This window comes from Triplophysa rosa, linkage group LG8, assembly GCF_024868665.1.
Source record: "Triplophysa rosa linkage group LG8, Trosa_1v2, whole genome shotgun sequence".
NCBI lineage: Eukaryota > Metazoa > Chordata > Actinopteri > Cypriniformes > Nemacheilidae > Triplophysa > Triplophysa rosa.
This window is the reverse complement of record NC_079897.1, coordinates 12760148-12773927: the sequence shown is the minus strand read 5'-3', so window position 1 is coordinate 12773927 and position 13780 is coordinate 12760148.

The window sequence follows — 13780 nt, the reverse complement described above, 5'->3', positions numbered from 1 at the left end:
TTGGCTTAAAAAGCAGCTAGTGGATAGCTCAGTTTGAAATGTAAAAGTGAAGTTTATCTATTCACAGCCCACAAGACTCCATCTCCTCATAAACATGTTCTGCAGCAGATGTGACTGAGCAAAACAGTCAATATAAATGGCACGGTTCATTCTCAGGCTTCTGTCAGTGTCTGGCTCTACGTTACAGAGGCATGAGCTCTAAATTATTTCTAGTGGCATCAGGGTACCGCATTTCACTCATCTTTCGCCATGCTAAACAAGCGAAGAAACCATTAGAGGGAGTTCAAGCATTAGCACACCATGAAGTCAAGACTGTTTCTGGGTATTTTAACTGAGAGTCACATGGATGACTGGTAGAAATTATGATACTGTGGTGGCTAAGTTATTAAAATGTGCCGTTTTTTCAGTGACAACAGACCTGGTGTTTTTCTTCCCTGTTTTGTATTCTCTCTCTCTCATTCTCTCTCTCTCAGCTTCTTTAAAACCACCACGGGGAACTCCATTCGTTGCATTTATTGTCTGCCTTCTCTTGGACTGTGGTCTATACTAAAATTAAAAGTTTGGGAATAAGTGAAAGCCATATTTTCACAGCAGGACTTTCCCCTGGAAACAGGGCACAGTTAGATGTGGACCAGTCCTGTAGCTAAGGTTCTTTCCAGGGTAATCATGTTGAAACTCAGTTGTTCAAAAAGTTTAATCTGGAAATCTTTGGAAATCCTATTTTTGCATAGTATTAGGTAATGCGTCTGACTTTTGTGCCAGTTTTTCAAAGCGAAAGTGGGTTGGATCAGCCTAATCCAAATACACTTTTCAGAAAACCATTCTGGATTCAGTGCTCTTCCGAGGGACATGGTGACAAAAAAAATTTGAGATGGGAAAACAAACAACGCTTTTGCAATCACCCAAGAGTTTTGTGTTGAGAGACTTTGAGTTTACCCGCAAAGAACTACTTTTAACTGGTTCATCACTGATGGTTGTGCACTGATGTAGTTTACTGTCATGATTCTGCCCTCTCTTGTCATGCATTTTGAGCCTGACAGACCCAATCATGACAGACCCACATGTTTTGTGTGGAGAGAAGCATATTATTGTCTGTCACGACATAATATGCGCTCTCTCCAGTGTCTCGTCTCTAAGTCCCACCCCCTCGTTCCCTCGTTAACCTCCCCTTAGTGTTTGATCTCAGTCACCTGCCTGACACCCTCCCTGTGTAATCATCCCTTGTTAATGTTCCCTATTTAGAGCCCTAGTTTCTCCTTGTCGATTCGTTCATTGTACTGTATTCATGTTAATCTCTGTCCCGTTGGCCCTGCCTCACCCTGCCCTGCCCCGCCTCGCCCTGCCCTGCCCCGCCCCGCCTCGCCCTGCCTCGCCCTGCCTCGCCCTGCCTTGCTTCGTCCCTGCCTTGTCCCTGCCTTGTCCTGTGTAGTGAGTTTTGTTTGTTTTCTGCTTTAGTTCTTGTTTTGCCCCCTAGCAGGAAGTTTTTGTTTGCCTTTTTGAAAAGTCTTTTTGTTATAGTGTTTGTTGCCCTATCGTGGGTTTTTGTTTTTATATTATAATAAAAATCTGTGTTAACCCCTTCACTGCTGTCTGCACTTGGGTTCTTCCCCCAACCCCTGACAGATTACAAAATAAACAAAACCACTTGAAATTTAAATTGAGATTGTATGGTGCCAAAACAGGTTTACTGAAAAGCCTTACAGGCAGCCTAATATCTACTTCGAATTTATAAATTATTTTTAACATACATTAAAATCAATGTGATTGAGTTATATAGTAGCGATATACATATATACTGTATATATATATATATATATATATATAAAACTCTCAATGACAGCAGCAGGCAACAAACATGCAAATGGCACCAATTGACGTTTATATGCTGTTGTTTGCAACAAATGAGTTTATTTTTAGATCATAAAAAACATCATCAATTACGAAACATGTATTGCTAAAGTTTACTAGGCCAGAGCATATGCTTAAGTTTGCATCAGTACTACTTTGACAAGCACGTGGCTGTGCGAATGCTGCATGAACAGAAAAAACATGACCTAGTCACAATAAAACAGTAAAACTTCTGAAATCTGATTAAAAAAATCTGAATAAGGAACAAACCCTTTGTGGAAACACTGCAGGAAAGTGTGCATCAGGCTTGACTGTCAGAATCACTGAGACATTTCTCAAAATGTGATAAAATGATGACAACATTTTATTTTTGGATGAGCTCTTTACCATTGATACAAAGTAAAACCAACAAAACAGTGGGTGTGTTAGCACTTTTAAAATGTGCCTGATTTTCTTTAAATGCTAAGATTATGCCAAGTTCACCGTGCAGATCTGTGCTTACCGTACAGGTCTGTTTGAAGTTTTTGTACCCTTGACCCTGACAGATTTGAGAAGTGTGCCATTAAGGTTCAAATGTTAATTTGAACTAAAATACACTGAAAAAAGTGAAACATTGGACCAACTTAAAAAAAATACAAGCAATTTTATTTGTTTTTCTTAAATTATATTTATGGCTTGGTTCAAATCAAAATGTATACATTTCATCAAATCACCATTATTGTGATCAGTGTTTTCTTTAGTTGGGCTTTTGATCCCTGACTTTGGTTAAATTAAATCTCTTTTCTCTTTTAAACAGATCAACTGCAATGCATGCTGGGAGTCATGAATGAGTTTTGTACTATGATACCCAGCATGCATTGACGCATGAAGCTTTCTTTTGTTGATTGTCACCATTGTTGAGATTCATACACTGATTCTTGATGTCTAATTGAGTCATCAATTGAACAGTTTTGTTTTTTCTATTAGTTCATATTGTGTTTTAGCAACCCGTTCTCACTCCCATCACATATTTACGCTCGGTCAGTGCCCCACGGCGTCACTTTTGAACGCGCAGGGTACTCCTTCGGCGTCGTTTTTCGACGAACAGGGAACTGCGTTGCTGTTTTCTAAATGCTCCAGACGAGATTCCTGCAATTCTTAGCATTTCATAATTATTTATGGTTTTAATATTTTGTAGCACCTAACCCCAACCTCACCCTAAACCTAACCCTAAGAACTTCTCAGCCATATAAAACACAGCACGCGAATAAAAGTACAGTCACTGGTATTTATTGCACAAACTTAGCAAAAGCATTACAAAATATAACAAACAACTCGTTTTGCAGACCTTTTTGCACCAAAGCCGTACGTGTCCGTGAATGAACGAGGTCGGCACCCGTTTAAAGATAAACCGGAAGATAAACGAAATGACGCGATTGGTCACGAGATACGGGAGAGCCAATGGCATCGAAGCTGACGTAACTTCCTCTGGCGGCAAATTTTGAACGTCGTTCTTATTCACTGGATTTGAGATTTACGGCGGACGGTGATCGCTTTCGCATCTGTTCCTCATACAAATCGATCGTTTCGCGTTGGTACCCTTGGAATATCTGTATTTTTGAACGACATTGTGACTGCTTGTATTATGTGTTTTATATTCCGATAAATAAACTGTTACATTACTTGCTCAAACTGTCTGAATAGTGTCATGTAAACACAATTATCCTGGCCATTAAACTTAAATTAAACCCCGAAACATCATCATTGCAAATTATATCGAATATACATTTTCATAATGACGGTGAAATTCGCGTGCCCTTCACGTCGAAAAACGACACCAAAGGAGTACCCTGCGCGTTCAAAAGTGACGCCGAAGAGCGCTCACCGAGCGTAAATATGTGACGAGTCGGGAGTGAGAACGTGTTGGTATTAGCACCACTGTTTAAATCTCGCACTGTAGGATCACACAATATTCACACATTAATAACACACTCCTGAGCAATTATGATAACCACACAATGATTACAGTCACCAATCACTTGATCCCAATGGATCTTAGTTTTCAATGCCTCAACAAATGTATTTTAACACACTGTCACAACAGACAATGAAAACTTATCATTAAAATATAAGAGCCAAGAGCCCAACTAAAGCATACACTGATCACAATAATGGTGGTTTGTTGAAATGTATAAATTTTGATTTGAACCAAGCCATAAATATAATTTGAGAAAAAGTAATAAAATTGCTTGTAAAAAATTGACGTAATTGTTTTAAGTTGTCCAAAGTTAAAGTCTTTTATTTTAAATTGGTCCAACGTTTCACTTTTTCAGTGTATCTAGATCGATGATAACCAATAAAGTTATCTTACAGAAATGTTGTGTCTATATATGAAGTGTTTGGTTCCAAAATGAGTTATTTCCGATTGCTTCCAAAATTCCATTTTTTTATTTTTTTTAAATCATGTTGTTTTACTGTGCATTCGAATTAATGTCAATCAAACTGCAATTGGTTTGTTTTGATTTCAGCAATAATAACAAAAATACAGCTAACTAACACAATAAAAATATGATAAGATAATAAAAAACCTGATTTTTGAACATTTTTAAAAACGGAGTTATCTCATTTTGGAACCAAACTCTTCATATAGAATCTTTTAGACTGTAAATCGTATTATATTGTATTGTCATTGTGTTGAATGTCTGTACTAGAAGCTTCCAACACCAAAGAAAATTCCTTGTGTGTGCAAGCACACTTGGCAATAAAGCTCTTCTGATTCTGATTCTGATATGTATTTACAGTATATATATGTACTGCCCTCTAGTGGTTTTGTAGCGGTAAGGGGAGAATTATAGGTGTTTGTTTTGAATGATCATTTATGCTTTTAAACAGCACATTGGAAGATTGGTTAAATACACAGGAGCTAGACCATTCAAGACGTAATAAGTACGTTGTAATCGATACAGAACTTCAGTATAGAGAGGATAAGATTGGGGTTATGTGATCTCTCTCTTATGTCGTGCCGAACACATCAGCGCTTCCTGTTTCCTGCATCGCTGCTGGCGGCTTGTTTGTATCAGTGCGCTTATCACTTCGCTCTAATATTAGTGTATTTTATTATCGTTAATTATTATTGTCGTTGCTAACTTATCCTGATATCTCAATAACCCTGTTCCTGTTATTTACTTGGAAGAGTCTAAACCAAAAGTGATAGTTAACTTAACGCCGTTAGCATAGCAATAGCGTGTTAGCTTGCTTTCTGTTCACACTGTGGAATATCATCTTGCCTCTGGTTTGTCTTGTGTGCTAACTGTTTCTCTTTTTAAGCGAGTATACTACGATCCATCGAGCAACCTTGGTAAGTTGGAATTGCACTTCAAATCCGGTGAGTTATGGCTTCTATTCCTATTATTGTTACTTGCACCTCATGTCATATGTTTAGCTTAGCCTTCTCTGTCAGCTGCGAGGGCTTTATATGCGATAAATGCAGGGAAATAGTTAGGCTGACAGAGAAGATCTTAGAATTAGAGTCTCGCATCCAATCTTTATCTGAGGATAGTAAGAGTTTAACGACGATAGAAAACACTTTGGATGCGAGCAACATTAGCGCACACAGCTCGGTTCCGGTTGAAAATCCCCCGCAGCTGGGAAACTTCGTGACTGTGAGACGGCGTAGTCGCAGGACAAAACATCACTCGACCGTTCCGATTACAGTCTCGAACAGGTTTGCCCCGCTCAGTGACGCACCGACTGAGAAACCTGCTGAAAGTGCCCTAGTTATCGGTGATTCTATTGTTCGGAACGTTAACATAGAGGCACCAGCCACCATAGTCCAATGTTTACCGGGAGCCAGAGCGCCTGACATCAAGTCAAATTTAAATGTGCTGGCTAAGGCTAATCGTAAATTCAGTAAGATTGTCATTCACGTCGGCACAAATGATGTTCGACTCCGTCAATCGGAGATCACAAAAGATAACATTAAAGAGGTGTGTGAGCTCGCAAGCATGATGTCAGACACTGTAATATTCTCTGGCCCCCTCAATGCTTATCGTGGTGATGAGATTTATAGCAGATTATCATCACTAAATGGCTGGTTGTCTGAGTGGTGCCTGCAGAATGATATAGTTTTTATAAATAACTGGAAGAGTTTTGAGGGCAGACCTGACCTGTTGAAACGAGATGGTCTCCATCCCTCCTGGGCTGGGACTTCCATCCTGTCTAGAAATATGGCAAAAAGTCTTAATGCTAATGCTAAAACTTGACTCGCTGGGGCCCAGGTCAGGGAGCAGACAGTATGGCTTAACCAACTGTCTGCTTGCCGTCTCACGTCGCAGAATACACAAAATGTACAACATGTAGTAATCCGTTCTCCCAAACATCACAAAATAGAGACTGTGTCTGTCCCCCGGATTAGCAAACATAAAATAATGCGTAAACCTCTTGAAAGTAATTTAATAAACGTTAAACAAACTAAACATGAACAAAATACAGATAATCAACTGTTACGACTCGGATTGCTAAATATTAGATCTCTCTCTAATAAAGCACTTTTTGTTAACGATATGATAACAGATCATAAAATAGACATGCTCTGTTTGACAGAAACATGGCTAAAACCAGATGATTATATTGCTTTAAATGAATCTGTCCCCCAAGATTATTATTATAAACACGAGCCTCGTCTAAAAGGCAGAGGGGGAGGTGTCGCAGCACTTTACAATAACTCTCTTAGCATTTCCCAGAAGTCGAACTCTAAATATAATTCTTTTGAAGTCATGGTTCTTCATGTTTCAACACCTAATACTAAAGATAAAACACTTTTTAAATTGATTCTAGCTATTGTATATAGGCCTCCAGGGCACCACACAGATTTTATTAAAGAATTTGGTGGGTTCTTATCAGAACTAGTACTGGCCGCAGATAGACTCCTTGTCGTTGGTGACTTTAACATCCACGTAGATAACGTTACAGATGCCTTAGGAATGGCTTTCAAAGACACTCTTAACTCCATGGGCATTAGTCAACATGTGTCAGGACCCACTCACCTTCGTAATCATACTTTAGATTTAATACTGTCTTACGGTATAAATGTGGACGACGTTAAAATCCTTCAGCAGAGTGAAGACATTTCGGATCATTATCTGGTATTATGTTTGCTTCACTGGCCTACGGCTGCAAATAAAACTCATTGTTACAAATATGGTAGAACAATAACTTCAACTACCAAAGATGCGTTTCTCGATAATCTGCCCGAATTGTCTCAAATCATGAGAAATAACGTTGAAGATCTTGACATTACCACTGAAAATTTTAATTCCACCTTCTCGGTAACGCTAGACAAAGTTGCTCCACTACGTTTAAAGAAGATTAAAAATGGCAGCCCCACACCGTGGTATAATGAACACACTCAGGCTCTAAAGAAAGCGGCCCGAAAAATGGAGCGCAACTTTAAGAAAACTAAATTAGAGGTATTTCGTACAGCATGGAAGGATAGTATTCGAAAATACAGGAAAGCCCTAATAACTTCTAGATCCGCCTACTTTTCATCACTAATAGAAGAAAACCAGCACAACCCTAGGTTTTTATTTAACACGGTGGCTAAATTAACAAAAAATAAATCGTCAGTGACTTCTGATCCTGTATATCAGCATAGCAGTGATGAATTTATGAACTACTTCACATATAAAATCCAAGATATTAGAGAAAAAATTATAACAATGCAATCAGAAGTGAAACCCGCTGAACAAACTAACTACAGCGCCCTTAAGGAGAAAATGCAATTATTTTATACCGTAGATCAAGATGAGCTGTCTAAAATTATTAGATCATCTAAATCAACAACATGCATACTAGACCCTATACCTACAAATCTACTGAAAGAGATGCTCCCAGAAATTATAGATCCTCTTCTTGGTATTATTAACTCATCTCTGACATTAGGACATGTGCCTAAAGCATATAAGGTGGCTGTTATAAGGCCCCTTGTCAAAAAACCCCAACTCGACCCTAGAGAACTAAGGAACTACAGGCCTATATCGAATCTACCTTTCATATCTAAAGTTCTGGAAAAAGTAGTTTCAACTCAATTATGCTCCTTCCTCCAAAGGAATGACATCAATGAAGAATTCCAGTCTGGATTTAGAGCATGTCACAGTACAGAGACTGCTTTGATCAGAGTTACAAATGATCTGCTATTGGCGTCTGACCGAGGTTGTATCTCGTTATTGGTGCTGCTAGACCTTAGTGCTGCATTCGATACCATTGACCACAGCACACTCCTACATAGACTCGAAAATTATGTCGGCATTAAGGGAATAGCTTTGAAATGGTTTAAATCTTATTTATCCGACCGTTTTCAATTTGTAGCAATAAACAATGAGGTGTCACGCAAATCGCAAGTCCAGTACGGTGTACCACAGGGCTCAGTCTTAGGGCCTCTGCTCTTCGCATTATACATGCTACCTCTAGGAGATATAATAAAGCGACACGGAGTTAGCTTTCACTGTTATGCTGATGATACTCAACTTTATATTTCCTCGAAGCCTCATGAAACACAGCAGTTCCATCGAATAATGGAATGCATAGTCGATATAAAAAACTGGATGAGTAACAACTTTTTATTACTGAACTCGGACAAAACGGAAGTGTTACTTATTGGACCGAAAACTGCTATAAGTAACAACCAAGAATACTGTTTAACTATTGACGGATGTTCCATAAAACCCTCGTCGTCAGCAAAGAATCTTGGCGTTCTATTCGATAGTAATCTGTCATTTGAGAGCCACGTCGCCAACACCTGTAAAATTGCGTTTTTCCATCTTAAGAATATATCTAAACTACGTCATATGCTGTCAATCTCAGATGCAGAGAAGTTAATTCATGCATTCATGACATCAAGACTAGATTACTGTAATGCACTGTTAGGTGGTTGCCCTGCAGGCTTATTACAAAAACTCCAATTGGTCCAAAACGCGGCAGCTCGAGTTCTTACACGTACAAAAAAGTATGAACATATTAGCCCGGTTCTGTCAACCTTGCACTGGTTACCTATAAAGCATCGCGTTAACTTTAAAATCTTGCTTATTACCTATAAAGCCTTACATGGTTTAGCTCCTCAGTACTTGAATGAACTCCTTTTGTATTACAGTCCTTCACGTGCATTACGCTCTCAGGCGTCCTGTCAGTTGGTAATACCTAGAATTTCAAAATCAAGTGCAGGTGGTAGATCCTTTTCCTATCTAGCGCCTAAACTTTGGAATAGTCTTCCCTGCACTGTCCGGGAGGCAGACACACTCTGTCAGTTTAAATCTAGACTAAAGACGCATCTTTTTAATCTTGCATACACTACTCTTCCATAATATAAATCTTCAGAGGGTTTAGGCTGCATTAGTTAGATCAACCGGAACCAAAAACACAACTGATGTACTTGTTGCATCAAAGAGTACAGAACAGTACTCTACTCTCAGCCAGTCTTGTCTCATTGTTCCAAGGTTACCACAGCGAGCAGGATGCAGTTCATGGCCTGACCTGATGGTAGAGCGGAGAATGGGAAGTGGGGACCTGACAAGAGCTGAGATGATAGAGCTGGATAAAGAAGGACGCGGTCTCTTGACATGTCTTCACCACAAAACTTCAAATGCTATTAGATTATTAATGATAATCTTAAACTATAATTTATTTTATTATTAAGTTTATTTATTTTATTTAGCCTTGTTGTGCAAGTTCTCTGGAGCTTGTGCAGAGGCAGCAGCTTTTGCCAGAGGGGAACTGGAATCCCCTGGTTGGGCCTGGGTTCTCCTGAGGTTTTTTTTCTCGATTAGAGTTTTGGGTTCCTCGCCACCGTTTGCATACTGTTTTTGCACTATCTGCCTGACCGGGGGGGCTGCTTTAGAATTTTAAAGTTTTACTTAATTAATATTGCATATAGGAATTTATAGTCTGTTATATTTGACCTGTGCTTCTCTCTCCTTTATCCTAAATGTGTGCTCTCACTGAGCGTGTGTGTGTGTGTGTGTGTGTGTGTGTGTGTGTGTGTGTGTGCGCGCGCGTGCGTGCGTACTTGTCTGTGTACGTACGTGTGTGTGTGTTGTGTGTGTGTGCGTGCGCATCCGTGTGTGTGTGTGTCTCTATGTCTATGTGTGTTAGTACGTGTGCATATTGTGTGTGTGGAGTGTTTTGTATGTGGGTATGTCTGTCTTCTGTGTTTTCAACCTTTTCTTGTCTTTGCAGGTACAACTTTAATTATTTTGCTTATAGTCAATATGTCTCATGTACAGCTGCTTTGTAACAATGAAAATTGTAAAAGCGCTATATAAATAAAGTTGAGTTGAGTTGATCATACAGTATTTTCTGGAGCTGGTATGACCTCTACCAGCTGCATTCTGAATTTGTAGCTGTAGTTTGTTAACTGAGGATGCAGTACATTGTAGAAGTAGTTGTAAAAGTGTTTAAGAGATCAGTAGCTTTGTTGTGTCGGAATGTGGCACTCTGGCCTGACGCTGAGGAACTTTGTAAAAATTTGTGTGATGCACTGTTATAGGAAAAGATTTAGCAGGTTGAGAGTGGTATGACACAAAAGAGGAAAGGAAAATGACTTTACTGTACGTATTTTCGACACGTTTTGGTGTACAAACACACCCATGCAACTTTTGTTACAGTTGAAGAGGCAAAATAATGTTTTATTTTTTATTGAATGAATTTACTGAAACTCATAATTTAGATCTCATTTTATAAATAGCAATAATTTCATTTTCACTAACATTGACCATTGGGAATTTAAATTACCTTTAATTTATCGAAATGTGATTTTTATCTCACATGACGTCGTGGATCCCCAGTAGCAGGGTTGACAACCTCTGCTCTAAGACATGGTGCCATAATTTCAATCCTACGCATTTTTTCCCCTTAATCGTTACAGGAAAAACAACAAAATGGTAAGCAGCTCGGTCACACTTTACATTATTCTGTCTTTTTACATGTATTCAATTAGTAGATGCTTTTATTCAAAGTGGCATTTAACATTTTGCCAATGAGTTAACTGTAAGTGCAGTCTACAAAGCCATATTTACAAGTAGGATCAGAAGCTAGGGAAAGATCAACAACATAGAATATTAATATAGCTAAAAGTCATTTTATTAATATATACAAACAGAGTTAGATTGTGGAAAAGCTGACAGAATGTGGAACAGGTGTGATGGAGCTCATTCCACCAGAGAGGATCAAGTTTGGTTACATGTTTTTTATAGTATCTTATATTTTGACAGAAAGATTTGGTCTGCACACTGTAGCACAACTCACTTTAGTTGTTTGTTTAGACTTTTCATTGTTCTTTTTTTTCAAAAGTGTGTTTTGCTGTAGGGTGAAACAATATTCAAAAGCAAACAGCGTTAGGGGAGAGCGGGGCACAACGTAACGCTTTTTGGTTTTGGCAATCACTCCAAAAATATTTGAGCTTGATTTATCAGAACCAACATACAATAATATGAATTTATGAGAAAATGCTGCACAATTATAACTAAAAATTGTCATGATTGTCAATCCCTCTCGCTAATATTGTAATTTGTAATTGTATGTGTAAACATTTTTTCGAAGCCTATTAACAGTTGCTAGGACTGACTGACATGTTTCAATATGGTGTTATGTTTTAGGCAACAAGACAGTGATTAAGATAATATAAGGGTGGTTTTGGTGACTTAAACACCCAAATGAGAAATTGAAAAACATTTTCTTTGTTTGTCCAAGATCTCCATGAAAGCACATGAAAACTATTAAAAAATTCACAGATGATCGTCATCTGGCAATGAGAGAAAAAGACCGACAGCAGCACAAATTGCTCGACCCTGTTTAACTATGAAAATCATCCACGTTACAATGTGATACTTTGTTCCCTGCTCTCCACTGCTGTACTTTACAGTGTTACTTTTATTATTTTGAATATATGAAGATAAATAGCTTTCCTGTGGCTCAGTGGTGAGAGCATGGTGCTAGCAACGCCAAGGTCATGGCTTCCATCCCAGGGGATTGCACATAGTCAGAAACAAAATGTATAGTACAATGCAATGTAAGTCGCTTTGGATAAAAGCTCTGCCAAATGTGTAAATGTAAATGAATATACAGCACAGGAATATCTGTGATTCCAAACAGTAAACATCAAAACATGACTGTATCGTGTCTTTTTGTTTGTTTTATTGGTATATTTCACAGTTCGTGAAGAATACTGAAATATTATACTGAAAGATTTTTTGCTCATCAAAACATATTTCTCTCTAAACTGAAGAGATTTGTGAAACATCTGGGTCAGAGGCTGCAAGGGCAAAGATCTTGAAATTTGTTTTCGTTTTTTAACAATAAAGCACCTATCCAACAATGTTTTGCTCTGTTGTTTTTAACATTATTAACAAGTCCAAAAAGAATCCTCACTTTGATCTGGACTTTTACTGTACTTTTTCAGTTGGGGTTTGTCTGTGCTGTTAGAATCTAAAGGCATGCTCTTGTCTCATCCTTTGTTTTGTTGTGTGCTGTATAGGTGCCATTTAAGTCAGCCCTGTTTGTTTGTTTGTGTAGACTTAATACAGTTTTAATGTTTACAGTCCCTGCATTACCTCAGGTGAACATTTTGTTTAGATTTCTATTTCTATATTTCTGTTTTTATTAGGGATGTAACGATTCACTCAGCTCACGATGCGATGCGAGTCACGATTCTGATCTCACGATGCGATTTAGTCACGATTTAGTCACGATTTATTTTGAAAAAATGAGTTGAAACAAATTAGAAATGAACAACTTCCCTTGCATTATTTCTTAAATGCTTCACGTTTCTTTGTATGATAAAATAATGTTTTATTTCAAATAACAAAACTAAACTGCAATTTTATAACAAATTAATAATAGAAAAAGTCTCTTTAATATAAACAAACTAATACTGTATGTGCTTTTCTTGGATTTTTTTGCATTTAAGAAATATCAGCATCCACGTTTAGATTTGCAGTGAAAATAGCGGCCCCTGCTGTTCAAAAAATGTATCGCAATTCAGTTCAAGCCTCAACCGATTTGAATCGTTGCTCATTACAACCGATTTTCAACCGGCTCACGGTGAATCGTTACATCCCTAGTTTTTATTCTAGATTCTATTTTATCCTATCATTTTTATTATTATTTTAGTCTGTTATAATTATTACCTCTTTTTCTATTATGTTTATTACTTGCACAGTCAGAAAATCTGATCAGATCTATATTGCATTGAAAATTGTGTCCTGTGTACACTATAACTGTTACGGTCTGGTCGGGTCATCATCTGGCACAGGGATTGTTTTGTTTTTGTCGAGCACATGGCTTTGTCGAGCACGGGGCAACGAGGCAGCCGCTCAGCTCTCTCGGATTACTCAAGGTCGCGGCTCCATCACTGACTTCGCCATCCGGTTCAAAACCCTTGCCGCCGCGTGTGACTAGAACGCTGGGGCGCTGCGCGCACGGTTCCTTGACGGTCTTAGTCCGGCTATTGCTGATGAGATCGCGGCACTCGATCCACCCCGGGATCTGGAGGAACTCATTAACCTGTGCTTGTGGATTGAGAGTTGCATCAATGCCCGTCGCTGACGCAACACCTCCCCGCCTGCCTGGCGTCGTCGGGATCCTAATCGGGAGAACGGACGTGAATCTGACCGGAGCGCCGCTGCTGCACTCCAATCACCACCGGAACCCGAGCCAATGCAGATCGGATGCTCACATCTGACTTCCGCGCAGAAGCAGCAACGTCTCTCCGAAGGACTCTGTTTTTATTGTGGAAAGGCGGGCCATCAGGTGGCTCTGTGTCCGGTTAAAGCCCTCATCGATTCCGGAGCAGAGGGGGACTTTCTGGATAGATCCACAGCCCGAGCGTGGGGAGTTCCTATCATCCCCTTGCATCCACACCTCTCCGCTGTGACGCTAACGGGGCTGCCGCTTTCTACTGTCA